Genomic DNA, 27,817 nt, shown 5'->3' with positions numbered 1-27,817 from the left:
TTCTAGACAGAAAACATGGTTTGCACCATGGCTTTTGTGGCTCTGACAGGAGCTAAGAGAGCTGTTTTCTATGAGACACATGGATGGAATATATTCCAGATGGGTCTTCTGTCTCCCTCAGAGCATTGTCTCCCTCTACCTGCTCATGTTTTCCCAATACTGTGAACAGTTAAGTACCAGGATGTGTGTTCAGGAGGTAGCAGATCAAGTCTTCAGAGGTACATGGATCCCTTTTGCTGTCAGGGTCTTTAGAAGTAGCATAAATCTTTCTCGAAATTGGCTATTCTCTTTCTTTGGCCTGCACCTGAGTGATTCTGGCATGGATAATGAGGGCTCCAGCCCAGGGCTGTTGGGGATGGGGACATGGGACCTTGCAGGAATCATGGTATTAGGAGGCAGGAGTGGCAGATGGAGATGGATCTCATCATTTCTTGTGATATTTCAGCACCCTCTACAGTCAGCACCTGAGTGAACAGACTCAGCTAAAGGAAAAAGTGAAAATGTTGCTAGAGGACAAGAAAAAGCTGCAGGGGGAGCAGATTTTACTACAAGAGTCCTGTGAGGAGGCAAAGAGGCTCCGTGAAGAGGCCCATGAGAAGATCTATGACCTCTGGACAAGGCAGCTGCAGGTAGGTTGAAGCAGCAGGGCCAACCTGGCCATCAGTCTGACCATACACATACATATACACACACTCATGTAACCATCTACTCACTTATCCACCTGTCCCAACCCATCCAATAGTTAGTTCACTTCTGTGATCATTCACAAATCTTTCTGGGAGTTAGCCTTTTAGAGCAAGCAAATCCTACTACTCTGCTGGAAGCTGCAGTCCATTGAGGGAGACAAATAAGTCACATATCACTCACCTGTATGTCAGGATGGGAGGAGCTGGGCTGTGATGGGAGCCAAAGAGATCTGAGTGAGTCAGGTCAAGGGTCTGGGTCTCATTTGCTTTGCAGGGGTCATGTGAGATCAGAGCAGACACAGCATGGAAGGAGGAACGCCCCTGAAAAAGTCAAATGACCGGGTCTCATAGACATCTTTTTGGGTGTCACATGGCATTTTACTCTCTTGTTCCCAGACTGCCATGGTGTTCTCTTTACCTGGCCAAGCTCTTGGTTCACAGTGACAGAAACTAAATTAACAGTTTGTCAGTACTGTTTGCTGTGAGTGGCACTGGCCAGTTCTCCCATCCTGGATCTTACATTCTAAAGCTCACTGGATGTCAAGGGATTTGGCAAGGGCTTATGACAGGCAGGGGTCAGGGTGGCAGATTTGAGCCAACTGCATCAACATAGCCTGCAGAGACTCAACATGTTTCTCCAGGCATTTTTAGTCCAAAATTATGCAGAACTGTGGGACTAACTTATAACAGCTATTGTGAGGAGTTTAAAACCAACTGGCAATGTCATCCTCATCCAGTGTGATGTCCTCCTCACTGCATTCTGATCACTGATGATTGGAGGGATTTGTGTCTGTGTGTGAGTATGCCTGTCTGAGGGCACATACATCTGTGGGTGTTTTGGAAGGTCTGATGATGACATCGAGTGTCCTCTGTTGCTTTCTCCCTTATTCCCTTCAGCCTGAGTCTCTCACTGAACCTGAAAATTTCTGTTCTTTCTAAGCTGGATAGCCACAGATCTTTGGATGTCCTGTCTCCTCACAGTAGAGTGTCCTGTATTATTCTGTCTCATTTTGTTGCTAAATGGTTCATTTGGTCAGAAAGAGAACTGACTTGTTGGTTTCTGTTAATTTTTAAACATTTTTATTACTTTGGATTTAATGCAACTTATAATAAATCACAAAAATCAAACAATGGAGCTACTTTAAATATAAAAAGTAGACTTCTTTTCTTTCATGACATAGAGATAACTTTCCAGGAAAGGTCTGTTTTGTCTACTGGCTTCACAACATGGAACCTGACATTTTGATACTCACTCTTAGGACAGAGTCCAACTCATAGTTGTATCGAGTGCTGCATTTTAGAAAAGTGCTGTGGATGATCTAAGTAGCCTTCCACTGACTGGCCTGGGGCTGTTTTCATATAATGTGCACTGTAATCAGGTCAAACGTTGTTGGGTAATGACAATGGGTGACTTCCATTCTCTGGTGCTGTCAATGTTTTCTGTGAAGGAGTCTGGGTAAGTTTAGTGAGGAGACTATAATGGGTCAACTTAAATCTATCAGGAGGCTTCATGTCCTGCCTTCTTCCCCAGCACTTGGTCTTTTGAGGTCCAACTCAGTTGTGCAGAGGTTGTTACTTCTCTGTATGATCAGTGAGTCTGGTGATAAAAACTTCCCTGGGAAGGGAAATAAGTTCAAGCCAGGGCAGAAAAGCTTGGCTGGGTCTAAGAGGCTTGTAGACAGCAAGGAGGACCCACTACCTCCACCTGGAGTAGAAAAGGTGCTGCAACATTCTAGTCTTCTCCCTTGCCTTTCTGGATTCAAGAAAGTTGTGTGTGTGTGTGTGTGTGTGTGTGTGTGTGCGTTCTTGTTGTTGTTGTTGTTGTTATGTGTATCTTTGGGGAATGAGAATATGTGTTTGAACCTCTATGTGTATGCTCACTCTCTCACGGAACAGTGGAACATCTTTAAGATTGATGGAGATGGATTTCAATGAGAAAGTACTGTGCCTAATCTGGTTAGTACCACTTTGCCTCCGTCAAAGAACAGATGGAGTTGCCCATCCTTCTGCATTTCCATACAGCTAACTATAACCAAAGGCCACATAACGGATGCAAGCTAAAAGTTTTTATGGTATTTGTAGAGGAAGAATTATTTATCTGCAAAGAAATCCTCTGGAGAAAAACAAAGTAATGGGGTCCATGACGTTGAGAAAGAGGCTACTGAGAGGCAGGAAAGGTTGCTGTGGGATTGTATCCTTCTCTGTTCTGGGTGAAAGGAGGCTGACCACTGATGACTTCCCTGCATCCTGTTTTGGTCTTCTCCTCATCGCCTGCTGCCATTTTCCTTTCAACTTTGCCTCACCTTGGTTCACCTAACCTGGTCCTTGGAGCTTGGCCTGGACTTTATTCTCAGAAATTCTGAACTGCAGAGGGGCTTGTGGCTGCATTTCAGCAGAGCAGAAGTCCCACAGCTATGCTGATGTGTGAGATGAAGTTGTCTTTGGGCACCAATTACGATCAACATACTCTCAAGCACCCACTCCATATTGTGTCTGCAGCACTCAGAAATTGCTTTTTTTCCAAAAGTCTTCATCCTGAGTTTAATTCAGCCTGATGGAGAGTTGGGAGAAATGAGATCTCTCAGACATTGCTAGTAGTGTAAAATGGTGCAGCCCTGGGAGAAGCTATGTACAATTATTCAGAAAGTGGAACTGCAGACTTCGGGTGGAGCATTGATTCCAGAATGGAAAGTGGTGTCCACAGAGAATAGGGGACAACAGGGATACAGCAGGACTCATCAGAACAGCCCAACTAGAAACTATTCAGATATCTATCACTGATGAGTGCAAACATACAATGTGATCCTTGGGATATTGTTAAGTATAGAATAATGTATGCAATCATTTGGCCATGATTTAGTCAACCTTCTGTTACTCAAATAAATCCCTGACACAATCAACTTCTTTGGAGGGAAGTTTAATATAGATGCCAGATTGTAGAGATTTTCTAGTTTTCTGAGCTCATTCCTTTGGGCCTAAATTGAGGCAACCTGTGGTACAGAGAGCTTCTTTAAGAGGAAGCTGCCCTCCTTGTAGGCACTGGGAAGCACTGAGTGAGAGCAAGGGGCTGGTCCACTGCCATCCAGTGGTCCTGTGCTGGGGAACTAAGCCTTCAATGCACAGACTGGGGAACTTGCTAGAAGAGCTTAGATTAGAGATCAAGCAACCAGGTGTTCACCTGTGTGTGTACAGGCTTTCATGGCAAGCACTGCATTGACTTATCTGCCCGCTGAGTTCCTCTACCAGGTCACCAGGCATGCACATGTTATACAGATACACAGGCAGGCTGAACACCTGCACATATAAACTAAAAATAAAATGAAAATTTATCAAGACTGAATAAAAATACACAATCCTCTCCACATCCCTGTGCTCAAAGCATCATGTGTTTCCTGCCTCTGTGCAGGAATTAGGATAGAGAAGATGGGGGTTAATGAAAGGTAACTTTCTTCTCCATGGTATCCCAGGTGATCTCTTCTTACATTAGTGTTATCTGGGAAACTAAGTGTGGATGGAATGTAGTGTGCTTATATGTGTGCATCCATATACATGTGTGTGCTGGAGAGAGAGAGAGAGAGAGAGAGAGAGAGAGAGAGAGAGAGAGAGAGAGAGAGAGAGAGAGACAGAGACAGAGACAGAGAGACAGAGACAGACAGAGAGACAGAGAGAGAGTCAGAGAGAGAGAAACAGAGAGAGAGAGGAGAGGAGAAGAGAGGAGAGGAGAGGAGAGGAGAGGAGAGGAGAGGAGAGGAGAGGAGAGGAGAGGAGAGGAGAGGAGAGGAGAGGAGAGGAGAGAGAGAAAGAGAATGCATGTTTATGTACATGGTTAGGACAACCTCCCCATAAAACACAATTTTCTATTGAACAGGAACATCAAAGACTTGAGGAAAATCTTCAGTCCCTGATGAAGCAGAAGGAGCTGCTCACCCGGCAAAGGGACTTGGCAGTAAAGCTGCAGCATCACTTCACTGTGTCCCAGATGAGGTAGGAGCCCAGGCTTCCAGAAGCAGGTGGATCCAAGTGGGTCTGCTGTACCTGGATCTCCATCCTCTTTGAGTTTTGTCAATTGGCAAAGCTGCCAGCCACGGGCAGGGCCTCAGAGTGTCATTGCTGGCTCAGTCAACAAGAAGCAATATGCTTTCTCCTTGATCTTATGGGGACTGTGTCCCCTTCTTCCTTTCTGAGAACTCTTGTATGCTCTAGTATCTCATCTCTTAGATTAGATCTCCCCACAAATATTCCCATGGCAGCCAGAAACGTGGAAAGGAGGATCTTTGATCATGAAGGAAAGTGTGTCCCCTGCATCTTTTCCATCAGGAACATCACGTTTAGAGAGAAGTGTCCACCCTTTGCAGATTTGCATACAGCACACTCCTGCTGACTGCAGGCTCTCTGCAGTGTTTATCAGTTTCTCATGAGAAGATTTACTCTGGTCATAAACAGAGTAGGAGCTGACAAGTTAATCCCATGCAGGGTTCTGAGCTGTAGGAATAACCAGAGCCTTCTCTGCATTGCTGTGTAGGCTCCACCAGAGGGCAGGCATAGAGTTTTCCAGGAGAGGCACATTCACCTGTATCCATTCAAGGCCAGGGATATCTTTCCTGAACTGTGCCTAAGATTTTATCATACTGATATTTCTCCAAAATGATGTATTTGGACTGTTGGAAAAATATGCTGTTTTTTTTCTAATCCAGCACAGTATGTACTTACCAGTTCAACTTCTAGCAGTTTTTAAAAGCTGAGAAAAAAATCCTGCCCAAGTGCTCTCTGACCCTTTTCCCATAGGGAAGCAAGGAATGAACTCACGTAAAAGGCAATGCTCGAATGTCTAGTTGAGTAGAGCTGGTGGGAGCTCAAAAGCTGACATGGCAGGTCCCCACCAGGCTTATGCCCCAGCTGCCTTCCTCCCCCAGGTTTGAAAACCTCCACCAGGAACTGGAGCAGACCACAGCCCAGGAAGAGAGCCTCCTGCAGAAGGAGCTGCTGGTGCAGAAACACTATGTTCCAGGCAAGTAAGCCACTATTGAGCCCCATCCCCAGCAGCCAGGGTATTCATGGGGTGTGTTTTCTTCCTTAACTTTTGTTTACTAGGGATGAATAGGCCCTGATTTTTCTTTACAGTGGCACAGCACAACTGATTCTGAATATTTTCTTTGATGATTTTTCCTAACAGCACCTCTTCAGAAAACTGAGAAGGCTGGAAGAAGCCAGAGACACCTTGAAGGCACAATATTCTACACTCCAGGTTCACGGCCTCCTCAGAAAATGTCACCTCTTTTCAGCTGTGAACTCACTAGTGAGGCAAATATCAACTTACCATCAGGCAGTCCAGCCACAGTCTGATCCACATCCATTGGCTCACTATTCCCAGAGAAAAGATTGTATCACAAATAGTCTGAGATTCAGAGGACACAACACAAATTACTAAGAACCCTGACTACTATCAGCATGTGGCCCCAGTGAGGAGCAAAACAAAATGAAGAGGACAAGAGGAGCAAGAGTTCTTCTGTCAGCTTCCTATCAAGGGCTTTGACAAGCTGACTCCATATGTGATGGGAAATCTAACAAGGAAGACTGTGTTGACATCACACTGCCATCCACACAGACCACACCCAAAAGCATAAGATTCTCTCCAGTGCAGTGCTGAAGCTGACTTGTGCAAGCTGACTTGAAGCCATGTTATGGGCAAGTGTTGCTGAAGATAATTCACTGCCGAGAATAAGACAGTTCCTCACCTCATTTGCTCTCCCATAATGAAATTCCAAGTGATCCTGAAATTTGCTTAATTTTTTTGTTTATATGTTGGGATATTTATGCTTTGGATTTTGGTGTTCTTCATTTTGGTTTAAGGTTTTGTTAATTTTTGTTATTTCTTATATTCTTGTCATTGTTTTAATAGTTTGCTAAGGCTATACATTATATATAAGGACTGCTGTTTTGAAAGCCCCCATTGAGTAAAATGAATGTGTTTTATGAATAAAATGCAATTTGAAACTTCACTCTGAGACTCTTCTTTAGGCAGGCGAGGTTTCACACTCCTGTAAACCCTGAACTCACAGGCTTTGATGTATCTCAGTAAGTTCCAAGAATCTTGAGCTGCACAAGGATTTCCCAGCCATTGGACTCAGAGCTATTGTCAGACCCAAACTACTCTAAAAATTCTATACCTTTCTGGTGCATTGGTCAGGGTTTTATGGGGTAACAGAATGAATTTTTATATATACAAAAGGCTATGTTTTAGAATGACTTAGAGGCTGTGGTCCAGCTAAGTGAACATTGGCTGGCTATAATGGCAAAATCCTCAAATCCAGGAGTTGCTCAATCCACTATGCTTGATGTCTCAGCCCATCAGCTGTAGAGTCTGGAATCCCCAGGAAGTTGGCTCCAATGCCAGTGAAGGAATGGACTTGCTAGCAAGGTGAGAGCAAGCAGCTAAAGAGCAAAACTCCCTTCTTCCATTTCATTATATGGGCTTCCAGCACAAGGCCTGGCTGAGATTACAAGTGGGGTTTTGGGGTTCAAAATATCTGAGTTATAGGTGTTTCTTTCTTCATCAATATCCAGATTAATAGAATGTCTTTCTAATGCAAAGATCAGGATTACATGTGGATCTTCTCTCTTAAAATTAAGCAAAAATACCTCACAGGCATGACCCTCCATTTTGGGGTTTTAATGAATTTCAGATGTAATAAATTTGACAAACAAAAATAGCTCTCACAATTGCACCCTTATCAACTTGACACACAATTATATCTTTTGATGTCATGATTAATTTCCAAATGTAAAACAATAACCAGGTCTTAATATTGTCTAAAAAAGATATAATTACTCCAAGTACAACACGAACCCATTATGTATTAGAGCAGCTCAAAATTATGCCTAACATGATTTAATTATCCCTTGTAATTGGAGTTTTCCTGTGTCCACCAGCTCCTGCAGCTGCTCAGACCCAAGTAAACAGACAAGAGACTTATATTACTTATAATCTGTATGGCCGCGGCAGGCTTCTTGCTATCTAGTTCTTATATCTTAAATTAACCCATTTCTATTAATCTGTAAGTTGCCATGTGGCTTGTGGCTTACCCATACTTTATATCTTACTTCTCATGGTGGCGATGGCTTCTCCTGACTCAGCCTTCCACTCCCAGCATTCTCCTCCCTGCTTATCCTGCCTATACCATACTTGTTTCCTGGCTACTGTCCAACCAGCGTTTTTTTTTTTTTTTTTTGTTTGTTTGTTTTATCAATCACTCAGAGCAACACATTCACAGCATACAGAAAGTCATCCCCAGCAATTGCTGTACAATTGCAAACACATTATAAAGTTAGAATAAGTGGCAATGTTCCTGGAGGGACATTCTTTTAGTATCTCAAATTTAAATATGATAACCATCAATAGTCTCCCTCTTTTGGAATAAATTTGATTTTATTTATTTATTTTTGTTTTTACATTCTAACCAAAATTTCCCCTCCATCCTCTCCACTCAGTCCTTCCCCCAAACTCTACTCTTCCTGCTCCCCATCCATTCCTCCTTTTTTTCTCTTCAGAAATGGGCAGGCCTCCTGTGCATTTCTGCCTGCCATGTTATATCAAGGCATGACTTTTTACATTAAGGCTGGACACAGGAATTCAGTAGGAGTAATGGGTCCCAAAAGCAGGCATTAGAGACAAGCCCTGCTCCCACTGTTAGGAGTCTCACAAGAAGATCAAGTTATACAACTGTAAAATACATGGAGAGGACATAGGTCAGTCCCATGCATGCTCCCTGGTTGGTAGTTCAGTCTCTGAGTCACTATGAGCCTAGGTTAGTTAGTTCTGTGGGATGCTTGTGGGGCTCCTGACCCCACTAGCTCCTACAAATATTTAATTGTTTATTCACTATTTTATGTTCATTGGTGTTTTGCCTTTATGTATGCCTGTGTGAAACTGTCAACTCCTCTGGTCCTGGCGTTACAAATAGTTGTGAGTTGTATGAGATTTTTTTCGTTATTTTAAAAAATTTATTATATCATATGATAAGTGTATAGAAATCTTCTGATTGGTATTTAAAATAATAACATCTATCTATCTACTTATTTTGTGATGAGGAAATAAATACATCTATACAATAGAGAGAGAATGAACACACAATACATGCCATGCCATTCTGTCATCTGTTCATATGGAGGTCAATGAACAAATTAGGAGGAGTCAGCTCTTTCCTTCCACCCAGCTACCCATCTCATTGGCCCTTCCCTGGTACTTTTCATGATCAACTTGTGGCTTTCTGCCTTAGAGGGTTTTCTTGTGGTTCTGAAAGTTAGAGAATATTTTAATATTAAAAGGCATTGTGAAAAATTTGTGCAGAATTTTGTTTCAAATAAATGATACTGTTAATAAACATAATATCCACTCAGAGTTGAAGGCAGGAAAGAGCTGACACATCAAGCCAGCCACTTGGAAAGTTCTGATGCCTCCTTGGCTGGTGTCTGGGAGTTGGGATTTCAGTTTATCTTTATATTTATATACGCATGTATATGCAGTTAGATATGGTTGTACATGTTAGGTATATCATATAGATACTGATAAAAATATGCACATAACTATACTCATAGTTCTGTATACAACATGCATACCATACACATGCATACCAATGGCACAAAGGTTGCTTGTTTATATTTAATTTCTTGTTATGCCAATCTATTGAATATCTAATTGGAATTCAAAGTATAATTCTGTGTGTGTGTGTGTGTGTGTGTGTGCGTGTGTGTGTGTGTGTGTGTATGTGTGTGCATGCAAAGGTGTAGACACATACATGTTCTTAAATGTATGAATGTGGGCACATATTTGTGTGTGTTGTACGGAAACAAGCATGTGTGTATTGTTGCACAACACTGATGGTGCCCTCAGCCTTTATGATGGGGTAGTGGCACTATTACAGTGGGGTGGGGCATGCTTGATCATGCTTCACTCTGTGCATGGAACTTACATGCTTCTAGAGCACTGATGTTCTCTACCATGTTACTAATAATGTGTCGATGTTTCAGGATCTTTCTTAGATGGATATCTACAATCTATGTCACATGTTAAGTCCCCCAGATACCATTTGGCACCAAGCACAGATAAGTTTTCAGTTTCTCCTTCCTCCTCCACTGCACTTTCAGATTAGAGGAAATGACCCCCATCAAGTAAGTCTAACTATGCTTACTGGCTATCCAGAATTTGGTGAAGAGCAGGAAATTGTGGTATCCCAGGATTCAGTGAAGCTGACAGAAGACTTCCAGGTAGGCTGTTCCTACTGCAACTGCTGCCACAGGCATCCAGGCTGAGACAGCAAAGGGGCATCTCTGCTGGGCAACTCTATAACTTCTCTTCTTCCAGATTCTGCTGCTGCAGACAGGAAAAGGATTTCAAGCTCTGTGATTAGATAGCTGGTTTATTTTATTTTATTTTTTTAATTTATTTATTTATTTATTTATTTATTTGTTTGTTTGTTTGTTTATTATGTACCCAGAAGAGGGTACCAGATCTCATTACAGATTGTTGTGAGCCAGCATATGGGTGCTGGGAATTGAACTCAGGACCTCTGGAAGAACAGTCGGTGCTCTTAACCTCTGAGCCTTGAGGCCACCCTCCCTAAATCCTGTTAGGCTTTGAGGGTAGCACAATGCTTACACTTCATCTAGAAATCACAGGAAGAATTTCCCCTCAGTTTTTCTTTTATAACTGAGATTGGATTGGTTGAGGACCAGTAGAAAAAGATGTTAATTCAGTTTTGTTCTATTTCTTTTTGCATGCGACAATTCTTAAGTGTAGGTTTCTATCCACAATAAGATAGAGGAATGGAACCTTGACTAACTCCTCAGATCTCTAAGGTGCCTCCTTCCCACTGTCCTTCAAATGTCATGTTAGGGAAAGAAAAAAGTATCTATGGAAAAGAAGAATAAAAAGGAATCTCAACGCTAAGGAGAGTGAGTTGGAAGGATTGCTGGAAATCTGTGACCAGCCTTGAGAGATAAATTTTCAGGGAAGGAGAGAGGCATGAAGTTAAAGGACAGTGGGAGATTGGGAAGGGGTAATCTCAGAGGGGGATGTGTCCATTGTTTTCTACTCCTATTCTCCATTTGTGTTTGTTAGAAAAGATGAAAACAGTTGAGGCAGAGGCAGAACCTGTCCCAGGACTCTACTTTCCAAATGGGACAGGATGAACTGCTGTTACATTGCTATCCAGTGAGTGACAGCCTCAGAAGTCATCAACTACCATGATGAGAGCAGGCAGGGAAATCCTCATGGCTTTCTGCTTTCTGGTCAATCAAGGTGTGTTTAATGATGGTGAAGGGACAGACTGGAGGGCAAATTTCAAACAGCTCTGTTCCCCAAGCTGCAGGTCCTGCATATGGCACAATGCAAGCCTCACGATGAGAGACTCTTCATGATAAACGGAGCATCAGAAATGATAGACCAATATTTGATCCGTGTACATATGGACTGAGTCTGACCTTTCCCCAATGACCTTTCTCTTCTCAGCAGTGAAGTTCTGTAGTAGGAAATGATGATTGGATGGAAAATTGTCCCCAAGCAATGATGATAACTGAAGCCTTCAGGCACCTCCCCTAATTACTAGTCCAAAAACATCTGCATAGCTTCACCACCTATGTGCTTCCCTGAGCAGGGTGTGGCCTGGTCTCTGTGACACTACACAAGGAATCATTGTCATGGTTACATGTGTGCCCTTGACACATTGGCAGCTCACTCTATTAAAGTGGGCTGTGATTCACAACAATAATAACATGAGCAGAAATCAATTTCTGGTAAGTCAGTGCAGACATTCTTTGTGGGAAGACCTGATCTCACAACAGTGAGTGGACATGACAAGAAGCTTTCTTGAAAGAGATCATGAAGGCATGGTTCATTGTTCCAGGGGTTTTCAAGGTAGAAGACAAATTACATTTTGAGAAGTGTTTCCATAGCAAGGACAAGAGGGACACACTCATAATGCATGCCATGAATGACATACAGGAGAGGACACCATACTCACACTGCATAACAGTCCCCATGAAGATCTGTACAACCCTCATGTGCCTATCAAGGCAGCATCTAGATCAATGGAGGACCAACCTCTGTTGTTATATTAACTCCCTGTGATATCCCTTCATGTGAGCAGATCACGGAAGGAAAGGCAGCAGGGACCTTGTTGTAACTCTATTTTGTTATCTTTATTGAGAAGCAACAATTTTCCACATGAGCTCATGGTGCCTCTTTACCATGGCCACAGTCACCAATGCAACAGCAAGAACTCTCCCAAGCACCACTGTCTCTTCCCTACTTCCCCTTTCTATTTGTGTAATATGTAGTTTATTTCATCTGGAGTCTGTGCTGTGTGTTGGTGTCTGTGCCCATTTCCCTTGGAAAGAGCCAATGTTCGTGAGAATATACTTGAGATGTAAGAGAAGAACAATAAATACAGTCCTCTATCAATATCCACATGTTATTTTTATTCAGAAAGGCTGAGCATAATTCAAGGCTAATTACAAATAAAAAGTAGCTCCAGTCAAACCTGCACTCAAAATTATCCGCTGCTTCAACCCTGAAGAGAAACAGGTACCAACAGTCCCAGAATATCAATATAACCAGGCTTAACTCTAACACAAAAACTGCCTGGACACAGCCACACACTTAAAAAGTACACCAGGCCAAAACAGCCCCTGAAAAGGCCCATGCTAAGCACCTAAACTGAAAGTAGACCAGGATTAACCATTAAACCATGATATCAAGACAAGTATTCCAAGGCCTAAGCATGAACCTGATGAAGACCAGAAATAACGCCTACATTAGCAATGGCTTCCCTCACACAAAAGGCCAGGGACCAACCCTAGGAATGAAAAGGCCAAACCTGACCTAAAAGAGACCTTCACCCAAACCTGAAGATGAATAAGCTCTGGCTCAGAGAAAAAACAGAGGTATCCCTGGGCAAGTCCATTAAATGGAAGAGCCAAGGGCAAAGGAGAAGAAGGAAAAGTAACAAAATGAAATGAAACAAAAAGAAAAGAAAAGAACACCCATGCCTAACCTTGACCCTGAAGAAGGCTGGCCCCATCCAAGAGGGAGATGAGTTCTACCCTATTCCTCAGAAGAAAAAGACCTGCCTCAAAGAAAGAAAAGGAGAGTATCCATGCCCCAACTTTACCTGGACTGAAGCCAGGGCCCTAACCAAGATGAGAAGTTGGCCTCAGCACACCTCTGACCCTGAAGAAGACTGGGCCAAACTAAGGAAGGATGTGGGCCCAGACCAACCCCTCAAATGAAAGAGGCCGGGGGCAAAGCAGGAAAAGGAGAATGCAAGAGTGCTAACACTTACCCTGACAAAAGCATGAACCAAAACAGGGAGAGAGGACGACCTGGGACATTCTCCAACGACCAAATGAAGAAGCAGGTCTGGGGCAAATATTGACTGGGGAAGAATTCAGAGCTCATACAAAACTCATAGAACAAGCCAGGCAAAATGAAAAGTGGTCAGACTTAATGTTGACCCTAGGAAGCACAGTTTGAAGAGACAATTTAAATGGAACCTGCTCCAACCACAATGGAGAACTCTTCCTAGGCCAAACACTGATATCAAGTAGCCAAGGACCAAGCCCTGTGTGAAAGGAGTCCAGGCAATCCAAGAGAAGAAACATCCTGACCATAAGCTGCTATCAGTGGAGACCTGCAGCCTACTGAGCAAGAATTAAACTCAGAATCCCTGAACTTTAAGGATTTGTGGGCAGAATATTCTCTTCTTCATCCAAGATAGTAACCAAGAGGGAGCCAGAAACACCTCAATTGTTGTCAGTTGAGCTAATGTAATGGTTCCCTTACAGATGAAAGCAAATGGACATCATTAACATATTTGTTAGTTAGAGGGAACCTTGAGGCACACTGATCCCAGACCTCAAATTCAATCGATGTTTTACAGCCAATCAAGGCCTCAAAAGAGACACACAGAAGAATGTTTATTGAAGATCTTAGATTCACAGACTTCATGTACAGATATAAGTTGACATCCTGAGTACCAACTGTGTGGATCACATACATTCCATTTACAACACTTATCATCCTCAGTACATGCAAGCCAGGATGTGCCACTCACCATGATCCAAGCCCTCATCTGAGTAACCAATGAATATGAACATACCATAATACAAATGGTGTTATACTGCATGACGTATTGGTCTGATAAAACTCCAAATCTTGACTTCAGCTGATATTTTTAGGAACAAACAAGTCTCAAAAGTAACATAAGAATAACCCTTCCTACCAAGAAGCTCAGACTAAACCACAATCTGCTTCAATAATTCTTTTCTACTTCTTTTAACAGAAACATGGTCCATAATGTTCCTCTTTTCTTACAAGATTTCAGAGAGATGAACTTAATATAAAATATTATATCAATTATAGAAATGATTCCTCAAAGAAGGATCCCATTGTATTAGTTTTTAAACTCCCAGGATGATGTGTAATGCCAATCACCAAAGCATTAACAAATACAGACTTTTCTCACATATTGTCAGAGTTCCTCCCATATTTAATTTTTCTTATTCTGACTTTTCTTGGTTAACATTCTGGAGTGACCCACCTCATCCTCACTTCTCAACTGCAGGCACTTCCACATTTCATTTCATCAACTTGCTGCATCTCCTCCTTCCTTAAAGAATGCCAGACTAATCATTGAGTGGGGTGTCCTTGTGCTGGTGAGCTCAATGCTAGCAACCCCCCCCCACTAAGTCTGTTGTTTTTATAAAAATAACATCCCCCAAAGACAAGCACGATCAGTCCAACACATTCTAGGGAAGTCTATGAGATGGCATCAGACATTGGTCATCTTAAGTCCCCCATTTCCCTCTGACATTTCTCTTAAAAGTCAGGTGATAGCCGGGCGGTGGTGGCGCACGCCTTTAATCCGAGCACTTGGGAGGCAGAGCCAGGCGGATCTCTGTGAGTTCGAGGCCAGCCTGGGCTACCAAGTGAGCTCCAGGAAAGGCGCAAAGCTACGCAGAGAAACCCTGTCTCGAAAAACCAAAAAAAAAAAAAAAAAAAAAAAAAGTCAGGTGATAAGCCGGCCAGTGGTGGCGCACGCCTTTAATCCCTGCACTCGGGAGGCAGAGCAATTCGGATCTCTGTGAGTTCGAGGCCAGCCTGGGCTACCAAGTGAGCTCCAGGAAAGGCACAAAGCTATGCAGAGAAACCCTATCTCGAAAAACAAAAACAAAAAACAAAACAAAACAAAACAAACAAACAAAAAAAAAAGTCAGGCGATGGGGATTTAGTTCAGTGGTAGAGTGCTTGTCTAGCAAGCACAATGCCTTAGGCTTGATCCTCAGCTCTGGAAAAAAAAGTGGTCTAAATTTTATCTTCAGTGTGTCTAGCCTGTTGCATATTCCTGACCCAGAGACTCTTGCCTCTCCATTACAATAATCCATATCACCATGTGATAACTCAGCCTGTTTTGTCACAACATTTCTGTATCATCTGCTGTATCCAGGGTTCCTTGTTCCTTTTCTAGAGTTCTACACAAAACCTGGACCATTCATTTACAAAGATTCTTGGGGGTCTAGAATGCCAGGGCTCCCTGGATGACCAGTATTTGTCACACCTCACCTCACATATCAGCCTAAAGTAAAAGTGGGACCACTGAGAGACAATTAAAATGGAACTAAATTTGAGGGCTATTTCTGAGAACCAGAAGTCCTAGAATTGTCCAGATTCAAAGGGCTACAGATGCTGAAAGAAAAAATCCAGAGTTCTTCACCCATAACAAGTTCTCTGACCAATATGGGAAAAAAGGACAAACGTTCTGAGTCCATTCTGCCTTCAGTGGACACAATAACCATTATATTGTATAGCCTGAAAAACAGTATAGACTCAATCTATTTTTCTTTCTATCTATCTATCTATCTATCTATCTATCTATCTATCTATCTATCTATCTATCTATCATCTATCTATCTATCTATCTATCTATCTATCTATACATCAGCTATCTCCATTCTTCAATCATCTATCCATCTATCTACCTCCATCCATCCATCCATGCATCCATCTTCTCCTACTACTACTCTTCCTCTTCTATTTCTCCTTCTTCTTGCTCTTCCCTTATTCATCCAGGATATTATAATCATTTTTGCCTCACTAAGTTTTTACAGGGCCTTATAAAATGCTAGTTACATTATAACAAATAAAACCTTTTTTCTGTGGGTTTTATTCTCCATATTTTCCCACCCGAAATCTTTGTAATCCATACCTTCCCCAGCACTTGCTGAAATGTGACATTCCTTAGATCTCTGACACTGTGATACTAAAAATCTTGTGTAAAAGTGTGTTTGTTAAAAAATGCAACTGTGCTTCAAAACAGCTAAAAACCTACATCTAAAAACTTGATACGTTAATAACTTGCAAACACATCATCTTAGTTTGTTTTTATGACAAATGTAATTTAGATATAATGAATTCAATGAGTTGATATATTCAGTGTTTATTAGTTCTTCATTAGCCATGAAGTTCACAAAAATGTTTTCTCACTAAATAAATTTTTGTCAAGAGCCAAAATCCATAGAGTTTTCTAAATGGAAATGGAAAGGTGTACACAAAGCCAGGAAATAGAGTTAATCATGTCAAAAGTTTTATGGAAGATAAAAAAATCAAGTTCATATATGAAACTGCTGTATTCATTAAAATTCCTTAGGCCAAAATTCAGTACACTTGTATACAATTAGGATGTAATTCTCTGTTTGGAATAAAGGTGATAGAAGATGTCACATAGTTCAACCTTTTATACAGAGAAAAGGAAAATCCATGCTAGAACTTGCATTTGAGAGCCTTAAAATGGCCTACAAAAAGAGACTGTCTTAGTCAGGGAGTGATCTGTCTCTCAACTGCTTGAATTACAAAAGACATTCAAAAGATCAATGGAACATCCTGCCAAAGCTTGGCTCATGGGATTGTAGGCTATGAAAACAGAAGAGATCAATCTGAGTGCTATAGAAGTGGGAAAGTAGGTCATGCACTTACTTCCACCTCCTTGAAATACAGGCTATGTAATCTAATGAAATCTGAGAAAGATAATTCCTGATGGACTGGCTCACAGGAAGCATTGGGGATGCTTGGTTATCACAGGCAGAGGTCTCACACAGACTGGAAGATGATGAAGGAAGGATAGGGTTTTGCTGATAAAATACATGTGAGAGAAGCAGTGCTTTATGGCCAATTCACTGGGCATGAGGGAGCACTGGGCTGTGCTTACAGAAGAGGTCAAACATAAAATGGTTGATTCACCAGGGACTTCAGGACTGGTGTTTGCCATTAGTGCCTTTGCAGAGCTCCATGGGAGAGTGTGAACTTGTAGAAACAACTAACATTTTAAGGAAAGGGTAAAGTGTTGTGTAACAGTTTTCCTTTTTATGACATGAAATAGTTTTCTATTATTTTTGAGATTATAATTACATTACTTTCTCCTCTCTTTCATCCTTCAAACCCTCCCAATACTCTTCCTTGCTCTATTTCTAATTAATGACCTCTATTTTCATTAATTGTTGCTACATGCTTATACATATATATGTGTGTATAAAAAATATATATCCATATATTTATATTTCCTAAACGTAAACCAATAATTCTGTATAGCTTGCATATATGTTTTCAGAAATGACCATTTGATATTGAGTATCCAACTGGTGTACTCTTCCCTGGGCAGGACTATTTCATTAAGTCTCAAAAAGTTCTATGAAAAAAGAGAAGAGGTTCATAATATCCAGCAATTAGCCGGGTGGTGGTGACGCACCCCTTTAATCCCAGCACTCGGGAGGCAGAGCCAGGCGGATCTCTGTGAGTTCGAGACCAGCCTGGACTACCAAATGAGTTCCAGGAAAAGGCACAAAGCTACACAGAGAAACCCTGTCTCAAAAAAAAATATCCAGCAATTAAATCATGGCTGGGAAAGCTGAAACTTACAGAAATTACAAGGCCATTCCACTTCCAAGGTTAAATGGGTGATAATTAATGAGAACTGAAGAAAGGAGACCCTCTGTCCCATTCAGCTGCAAACAAGTCATGCAGCCACATTCAGAGTTCTAGTCCTCATGAGTCACCCATTCTAATGTGAGCCTTTGTGATGTCACACATTTGTGTTATTCATATTCCTATAGGTAATCCCATACCTATACTCCTGTATTAACCTCAATAAACTCATTAATTTGAGGGACTAGGAATCACAGTTTTCCCTGGGAGGCAGACAGATAAAGAAAGGGGAACTGATAAGTATTACAAATGGCCAACTTCGATAAGAGCTTCCATCCTGCCTCGGAGTTCCCATTTGGACAAGAGAGCTCCCATCTGGACAAGAGAGAGAGAGAGACTTCCTGAATCTGTCAGCTCTGTCTGAACCAAGTGCGCTGATAAGACCAAGAATAAACCACAAGGAGATGGGCAGATGTCAAGGCAGGAGTACATACAACAAAATGAAGAGCAATACAGCATCACCAGAACCTAGCCTGCCTCCAACATCTAGACCTGAATATCAAAAATTGGAAGAAGCAGAAGAAAACAGCCTTATGAATAACATCATGAAGAAGGTAGAGACTTGGGTAGAGTAGAAGACAAAAAAAAATCGGAAGAAGGCTATAAACAACTAGAGGAAAGAGCAAACAAATTAGAAGGAAACAATAAAGTCCTGGAAGAAAAGAATAAAGTACTGAAAGAAAATCATGAAAAATCAATGAAACAAATGAAGGAAACAGTCCAAGACCTGAAAAGGAAAATAGAAAAAATGAAGAAGACACAAACAGAGGGAATGCTGGAAATAGAAAATCTGAGTAAACAATCGGGAACTTCAGATGCAATTATAACCAACAGAATGCAAGAGATGGAAGAGGGGATGTCTGGTGTTGAAGATACAGTAGAAGAAATAGATTCATCAGTCAAAGAAAACACTAAAACCAACAAAGTCATGAACCAAAATGTCCAAGATATTTGGGACACCATGAAAAGACCAAACCTACAAATAATAGGGATAGAAGAAGGAGAAGAATACCAACTCAAAGGCTCAGAAAAACAAAAACCCAGGGTTGCCAAAAGAATCCTGTACACTAAAACAACCTCTGGAGGCATCACTATCCCTGACTTCAAGCTCCACTATAGAGCTACAGTAATAAAAACGGCTTGGTATTGGCATAAAAACCGACATGTGGACCAATGAAATCGAATTGAAGACCCTGACATTAACCCGCACACCTATGAACATATAATTTTTGACAAAGAAGCCAAAAGTGTACAATGAAAAAAAGAAAGCATCTTCAACAAATGGTGCCAGCATAACTGGATATCAATGTGTAGAAGGCTGCAAATAGATCCATATCTGTTACCATGCACAAAACTTAAGTACAAGTGGATCAAGGACCTCAACGTAAATCCAGCTACTCTGAACCTGCTAGAAGAGAAAGTAGGAAGTATTCTTGAACGTATTGGCATAGGAGATCACTTCCTAAATATAACACCAGTAGCACAGACACTGAGAGAAACAATCAATCAATGGGACCTCTTGAAACTGAGAAGCTTTTGTAGGGCAAAGGATACGGTCAACAAGGCAAAGCGACAGCCTACAGAATGGGAAAAGGTCTTCACAAACCCCACATCTGACAGAAGAATGATATCCAGAATATATAAGGAACTCAAGAAATTAGACATCAAAACGACCAACAGTCCAATTAAGAAATGGGCTATAGAACTAAACAGAGAATTCTCAACAGAGGAAACTCGAATGGCTGAAAGACATTTAAGGAATTGCTCAACATCCCTAATCATCAGGGAAATGCAAATCACAACAACTCTGAGATACCGCCTTACGCCTGTCAGAATGGCTAAGATCAAAAACACTGAAGACACTTTATGCTGGAGAGGATGTGGAACTAGGGAAACTCTCCTCCACTGCTGGTGGGAATGCAAGCTTGTACAACCACTATGGAAATCAATATGGCGCTTTCTTAGAAAATTGGGAATCGATCTCCCCCAAGATCCAGCTATACCACTCTTGGGCATATACCCAAGAAATGCTCAATCATACCACAAGAGCACTTGCTCAGCTATGTTCATATCAGCAGTGTTTGTAATAGCCAAAACCTGGAAACAACCTAGATGCCCTTCAATTGAAGAATGGATAAATAAATTGTGGCACATATACACAATGGAATAATACTCAGCAGAGAAAAACAATGACATAATGAGGTTTGCAAGCAAATGGATGGATCTAGAAAAAATCATCCTGAGTAAGGTAACCCAGACTAAGAAAGACAAATACGGTATGTACTCACTCATAGGAGGATACTAGAGGTGGAACAAGGATGACTAGACTGCTACTCACATCACCAGGTTGGCTACCTGGAAAACAGGACCCCAAGAAAGACACGAGGATCGCCCAATGATGGAGAAATGGCTGCCATCTACATGAACAACCTGGACATGAGTGGGAGTAATGAAGGGTGAGGGTCGAGGGAAAGAGAGCCTGTGAGAGCGGGAGATCCCAGCTGGATCAAGAACAGAGAGGCAGAACAAGGAATAGGAGATCATGGTAAATGAAGACCACATGAGAAAAGGAAGAAACAAAGTGCTAGAGGACCACAGAAATCCACAAAGATACCCCCACAATAGACTGCTGGTAATGGTCGAGAGACAGCCGGAACTGACCTACTCTGGTGATGGGATGGGCAAACACCCTAATAGTTGTGCCAGAAACCCCATCCAAGGACTGAGGGATCTGGATGCAGAGATCCACGGCTAGGCTCGGGGTGGAGCTCCGGGAGTCTAATTAGTGAGAAAGAGGAGGATTTATATGAGCGAGAATTGTTGAAACCAAGATTGGATAAAGCACAGGGACAAATAGCCAAACGAATGGAAACACATGAACTATGAACCAAATGCTGAGGGGTCCCCAACTGGATCAAGCCCTCTAAATAGGTGAGACAGTTGATTGGCTTGATCTGTTTGGGAGGCATCTAGGCAGTGGGCCCGGGTCCTGTGCCCATTGCATGAGTTGGCTGTTTGAAACCTGGGACTTATGCAGAGATGCTTGCCTCAGTCTGGGAGGAGGGGAATGGACCTGCCTGACTGAGTCTACCAAGTCAATCTCAGTTCTTGAGGGAGGCTTTGCCCTGGAGGAAGTGGGAATGGGAGTGGGCTGGGGGGAAAAGGAGGGGGGCAGGAGAGGAGAGAACAAGGGAATCTGTGGCTGATATGTAAAAGTGAATGGTATTGTAAAATAAAATAAAGGAAAAAAGAAAGAAAGAGAGAGAGAAGGAAGGAAGGAAAGAAAGAGAGAGAGAGAGAGAGAGAGAGAGAGAGAGAGAGAAAGAAAGAAAGAAAGAAAGAAAGAAAGAAAGAAAGAAAGAAAGAAAGAAAGAAAGAAAGAAAGAAAGAAAAGAAAACAAAAGAAAACAAAAGAAAACAAAAGAAAAGAAAAAAATGGCCAGCTTCTAGCTTCCTTCTTATTTTCTGTATTGAGACAGAGGCTTAGTAGGCTTTGTCTTCCACCAGCAGGCTGCCTCTTCCAGCTGTCTGGTTCAGGACAGATAGGTGTGTTCACAATCAGTCCTGAACATGGTCACCTGAAGCTGCAGGTGATCACAGCTCTTGTGAGTGAGCAATGGTTATGTCATGTCCAAAGGACAGCATGTCACAGCAGTTCCCTCATGCTCAGTCAGGACATTCAGGACCCACTTCCAGGATGTGTCCTATTCCTAGAGGAAGTGGTTAATCTACAGGTCCCATTTAGGAAGGAGCATTCATTGTCATTTCAACATTTTGAAGTTATGAGACCGTGCATTTGCTGCTGCATACCACAGAAAGAGAACCTCTGGCCAAGACTGAGAGCTGAAGAGATCCATGTGCAAAACAAAAATATTTACAAAGCAGTTGCTACTACACTAAGTAACAATAGTAGCATCATCTGAAGGGCTATGACCTGCCAAGCCAGTGTCTTTTGACCAGGTAGACAGTACCAGGTACCAATTCCTTCCTATAGTGCAGGCCTCACCAGATCAGAAGGAAGTTAATTATGCAATAATGCTCATGCCACTATTACCTTAGTGATTTTCTCATATTCTGTATGCTACCACTTAAATTATATTTTCTTATGCTGAAATAAAAAGTCTTAATTTCATGAGATCCTATTTGTTGATTTTTGGTCTCATTTACTATTGGACAAGAGTCCTATTCAGAAAAGCCTTACCTGTGATTAGTAGTGGGTATATTTTTTCTACTGTGTCCTTTGGCATTTTCAGGGTATCTGGTCTATGGCACATTTGGTGCAGAGCTTGTATATGGTAGAAGATAGAGAGCAGAGTTTCATTTTCTGCATAATGAAAACAATTTTTCACAATCAGCATATCTGAGACAGTATCTCACATGCCAACAAATATGTGAAATACAAATATGGGTGCAAAGTTAAACTAGGTACTCACAAGTACATTCTCCTTACCAAATGGACCACTTTGAGGTCACCAGCCATGCAGTAATATGAGGTCCAGCTCTGACCACTCAGAACAATGCATGGCAACCATTTCAATGGAATAAATTGTCAGCAGGACTTACAGCCTGGCTCAAATACTATAGACTCTGTGGTCGTTTTCTTGGGACCCAGACCCATTTGTCACATTAGTAAAATAATATTCAGATTGCCCCATAATTCCAGCTTTAAGTGTCTTTAAAATGATTACATTTTTCACCAAATCTATTTTTTTAAATGCTACAAAGGAGGTGGAACAAGAACATATACATTATGTTCATTGTAAACTAAAACATTCCAGGTACTGTGGATGCTGTAGCGATGGTTATGAATGAAAATTTAATATAGACATGCCTGCTGTACCACTCCTGGGTGTGACACTTATCAAAATGAACAACACTGAATCACTACATATGTAAGGTGAGTTTGTGTGTAATTTTTTATCACTGTACTACTTGCAATAGATGATTCAGGAAATGAGCTCAGATAACTACCATTATATGAATGACTAAATACCACACAATATGCATAAATAATGCAAGATAATTCAAAATAAAATTATAGAAAAAAGTTGCATAATTCTCAAGAAAATTGTTCCAACTATGTATCATCAAGTTTAGAAACAGACATCTCTCCAAAAACAATTAACACATATCTTCTCTCATAAATGTAATCTAGAAAAATAGGAAAAGGGGTTAAAATTTTTTGAGGAAGTGTGAGGGAAAATATTTTAAATGGAGGGAGTATAACTGAAAAACAAGGTGGTGTACAGAAACAAAACACTTATTTTATATGATTAAAATGTACAGAATAATAAGATTAATTTTAGAAGTAACAAAACAGAAAAAGAATTACTTATTTGCACAAAGGCTCATATATTTTTATACAACTAAACATAATGACTACATTTTTACTATCTTCCAAATGTCTCGTAAGTTTTTTGAATGATGGGGCTAGAGTTGGCCTAACAGAAAAACACACACTATACTCTTTCAAAGAATTTGAATTCAGTTCCCATCACCCATCACAGTGACCCATAATCAAACACCAATATCTCTAGTTCCAGGGAATCTGGAGCCTCTTCTCATCACTGTGGGAACTGCACTCATGTGTACTTACCTACATGTCTAAACACATATGTGCAATTTTCAAATCATTGCTTCATAATTTCTCGGTTTAGTTTTATGGACCCAGGGAGGCAGAGAGGCTTGCACCCATACAGTACATGACGTCAGTTCATTGTCATACTCTCAGTTGTAAGAATAAAGGATTGTGACCAAACAGAATGTAAGGACTATAAGGTCACTCTGGAACCCAGAACCATAAAAAGATAGTGCCAGGGAAATATAAAATAATTGGATCATGCAAGAAACCTGAGTTGTACAGAGTTGATGCAAATAAATCTGCATAAAATTTAAACTTTATAAGGGATTTCTTAGCATTTCATTAGTTTTAGTCACTAAAAGGCACAGTGTTCCATCACCATATTGTCATTTATCATGTGTATTTAACTAAGAGAGGTTTACAAAAGTCTTGAACTCCACCATAACAAAAGACAGAAATTGTGGGCCACGGCCCCCGACTGTGAGTGGCTGCCACCTTGCTTGCGGACCTTAACCAGATGTCTGCCCTATTCAGATTCCCTGTTGGTTTCCTTCTCAGCTAAAGATCACCAGAGGTCCTTTGTTTGCTTATCCTGCATTTGGTGTAGACAACTTAGATGCAAGAATGTAGAACATTCAGTAGCAGGTAGGGAACTTCTGCCCTCCAGGGATCCTCAATTGTGTTGTAAGCCTGTTTTTAAGGTTTCCTCCCTCTTTCAATAAACGGCATTCGGCATTTGGCATTCGGCATTTTCAGCCATGGCAAATGACTCGCAGTCTCTTGTCTCTATTTTTTAATCCGCAGCCCCTCACTCAGACATGGTGAATGGGTAGCGGTAATGCGGGCGTTACCGCAACAAGAAATTTTGGCACAAATAATCTGTAAAATATAAACTATTATTGGCTCAGCTGATATAACGCACAATGGATGAGCTCCATAGGTCTGGTAGCTTTCTGGCATTTTTAGCAAGGAAGGAGCTCTGAGTTTAGTAGCTCTGAGGCCTTCAGTGCCTGGAAAGCAGCTATTAATTTTTTAAAAAGATGTCTAAATAATAAGCCTGGTGAGGGAATAAATAGAATGATAAACTGAACCCAAAACAAGACACAAAAGAAAATTTGGACAGAAACAATGAACTGAAAACAATCAAGATAGAAGACTCAAACTAACCATGTAACTGCAATAAACATAAAGTTCTAGATGGGAGAAATCACCAGAGAAGATAAACCACTACACAGGATTTCACTCTATGATGAATACAAAACAAATGTATGGGCAGAGTATCAGAGTAATGAGGCAGGAGAAGGGGAATTCTTAAAAACACCCTAGTACCCATGCTGCTACCAAAGTAAACTGCTGAACATTAAGTTTTACTAGGGAAAGTATCTATTCTGAATAACACAAATATTATACATGTGTGTGGTGAAAAGGGATCAATTTTCCAGACATACAGAACACTCCACTTAAAAAGTATTTACAAATCCTCCAACCTGGATGAGAAAGTGGATGGAAACTGAAAAATCCACAATTGAAGTTGGAGATGGGAGTCGACAGAACAAAAGGAGGGGAAATCCAACAGCTTCCCTTGCAAATGTTCGTTGTGTAATGGGATGTTGGTCAGGTTCAAGGCCCGTGGCTTCAGTACACAGTAGCTCCCAATGCTACTACGATGATGGAGAGATGATGGAGAGATGATGGAGAGGTGATGGAGAGGTAATGAAGAGGTGATGGAGAGATGATGAAGAGATGATGGAGAGGTGGGAAAGACTGGGACTGGGGGACAAAAGTGCTTTACTGTTTTCTTCTTTTTTATTATTGTTAATTTTTATCTTATTTTTATTCCTTTTTTGCTTTCCTTTGTGGTGGGACTCTACAAGAGGTAGGGGCAGATATGGAGGGTCTGGGAGAGGAGTGGGATTAGTGTTTACGGTATGAAATTCCCAAAGAATCAATAAAAAATATAATGCGTAGGTAAAAAAATCAACTTTCACTTTCTGCCATTTGTTAATATGAATTAAACAATAAGAAGTTGTCAAATGAACAACTTTTAGACTTTTAGAAAACGTGAACATATTGAATAATTCAGTGCAATTTTGACATAGGGACAAGAGTTCCTATATAACAAGGCTTCAAGATGTTGTATTTGGAATAAAAATCCATTTAACTCCTGATATATCCACATGATAAGATTTGATAATAAGAAAAATTTAAATTATAACCAAATTAAGTTCTTTTTTTTTTTTTTTTGGTTTTTCAAGACAGGGTTTCTCTGTGTAGCTTTGTGCCTTTCCTGGAGCTCACTTGGTAGCCCAGGCTGGCCTCCAACTCACGGAGATCCGCCTGGCTCTGCCTCCCGAGTGCTGGGATTAAAGGCATGCGCCACCACCATCCGGCCCAAATTAAGTTCTATTACTGTAAAAAGGGAAAAAAAAAAGAATGAAAAGCAGATAAAGTCATTAAGAAAAAGGAGAACATGAACACTGCTGTCAATCAATTTCACCTGACAGACATTTACAAAACACCTCCTCAAATGACAGCTTACGACAGCATTTCCTGAACACACAAGTCACTTTTCAACATACTCCACGTTACAAGCTACTAAACAGGTTTAAATAAACATAAAAGACATGATATAAAGTGATGTGTGCAATTTGACTACAGGGAAATTAAAATACAAGTTAATAACAGAACAGTATTTTGATAATCCCCAATAAATGAAAATAAAACATTTCATTCTTAAAATAATAGATTAAAAGAAAAAGTCACAGTGAATGTAAATGTATCAAAGAGGAAATAAAACATAACAAAATTTCTGGAATAAGCTAAACCATGATTAGAAAAACTAAAACATTAAATGACTTTATATGAAAGTGAACACATACGGATTTTGTTTGTATGTTCTACAATAAGATGTCACTCTGTAGCAGTGTATCCAGTGCTACCTGTGTAACCCACACTGTTCTCAAACTCATGGAATCCTGATTCCCAAGGGCATGGATTATAGATATGAAATACTTAACACCTGACTTAAGTAGATTTGTAATCTGTGACATAAATTTTATATAAATACTAAAAACAAAGTGATTAAGAAGCCCCTAGTCAATTTTTAAAATTCAATCAATTGAAAATAAACATGCAAAAGAGGTAAAAAAAAAAAGACGTATATCTATACAACACTGATAAATCTCTAGGCACACTAGCAAAGAAAAATGAGATTATTCAAGTTACTCACATAAGGAATAAGAAAGGGGATATTGCAGATCCCACAGGTACTAAGCTGAAGTAAAGAAATACGGAAAACGTTAAGCCCATAATAATCTGGATGAAAGCCTATAATTCTTTCAGAACTGCATCGTGCCATCGTGGATCTTCACTGAGGGCATCTCAGCCTCATGAGGACTGGGCTGTGAGGAGTCTCCAGGCTCTGAGAAGACGGCCTCACTAGACCTGGTCTAAGAAGAGACTGCTGTCAAGAAGGCAGGTTTGTCTTCACCTCAGCCTCCCCAACACCGGGTCTGTGAGGAAGTCCAGACTCTGAGGAGACCCTGAGCCTGGCCACCCTGGTCTGGGATTGCCCTCACCAGATGAACTCCACAGACCCCCTCCACAACGGCTCAGCAGCTCCTCAGCAGTTCCTTAACGTCCTCAAGTCTGAGCATGCTCAATGTCCCAGGCAGGAAGACCAAGGTGGAATGGAGGTGGTTTAGAGTCTCTGCCCGGATGCTCATTGGGCCGGAGTTTTTCAGGGGCGGGCTTAAGCCTCACATGCCATTATGATTGGATGTGTTGCATGTGGCTCTGTTTGGAGGCTGGTATTTTTTGTGGGATGTGGCTTTGGTGGGAAAGGTCTGCAGTGTCTCAAAGGAACAGATATTGTGGAGCCTCTTAAAACCAGGGTCTGCACATCACAGACTTCCAGATCAGCACAGGGCAAGTGGGACACTCAGGCCTTCATGGTCTGCTCATCAGTTACATAGGGAGGCCTTGTGGCCAGAGCTGCACAGCTACCATCCCATAGTTCTTGTTCTGTCTCACCTTGCCTCATCTTACTGACCTAGCCTCACATCCTCTTACCTTAGCAGAAAACCCATTTTGCCCTCTGGGAGACCATGAGATTGCGCTGTTTTATTGCAAAAAGGAGAAAATTAAAATGACAACCAGATAGTCTCTTTCTCAAAATCACATAGCTGCTTGTATGAGACAAGGACCCTAGTCAAGTCAATTCCTCAGACGGCTAGGTTAGAGTTGACTTCTATTCCTCAGAACTGGCTTTGTTTATCCCAGTGAGGAAGCTGTACCTAACAATGTTGATTTTGTATCAGGTCATCAGCTTGGCGATCCTGTGACTCAGCATGGACAGGGAGCTTGCATCATCGGGACTGCACCCTTATCCTTCACCTGCCCACGTGGTTTGGTAAACATTCGGCTTGTAAAATGGCTTAGTGGCTCATGGCTGAGAAATGTCAAAAGCATATGTTTGAGTGATTTTTATCATTTTTAAGATAAGAACTGTCATGAAGA

General features: G+C 41.2%; 1 long non-coding RNA gene across 1 annotated transcript; it reads right to left on the bottom strand.

The window, feature by feature from the left end:
- Positions 1-894: 894 nt before the first annotated feature.
- Positions 895-26,949, bottom strand: LOC143270507 (uncharacterized). The gene is made up of 4 exons (XR_013047688.1): positions 26,529-26,949; positions 21,920-22,042; positions 9,875-10,056; positions 895-1,007 (listed from the first exon to the last, which is right to left on the bottom strand). It is a non-coding gene; the product is annotated as an uncharacterized LOC143270507 (long non-coding RNA).
- Positions 26,950-27,817: the final 868 nt, after the last annotated feature.

This window comes from Peromyscus maniculatus, chromosome 23, assembly GCF_049852395.1.
Source record: "Peromyscus maniculatus bairdii isolate BWxNUB_F1_BW_parent chromosome 23, HU_Pman_BW_mat_3.1, whole genome shotgun sequence".
Lineage (NCBI taxonomy): Eukaryota > Metazoa > Chordata > Mammalia > Rodentia > Cricetidae > Peromyscus > Peromyscus maniculatus.
The sequence above is the reverse complement of the archived record's forward strand: the minus strand, read 5'-3'. Positions and strand labels throughout refer to the sequence as shown.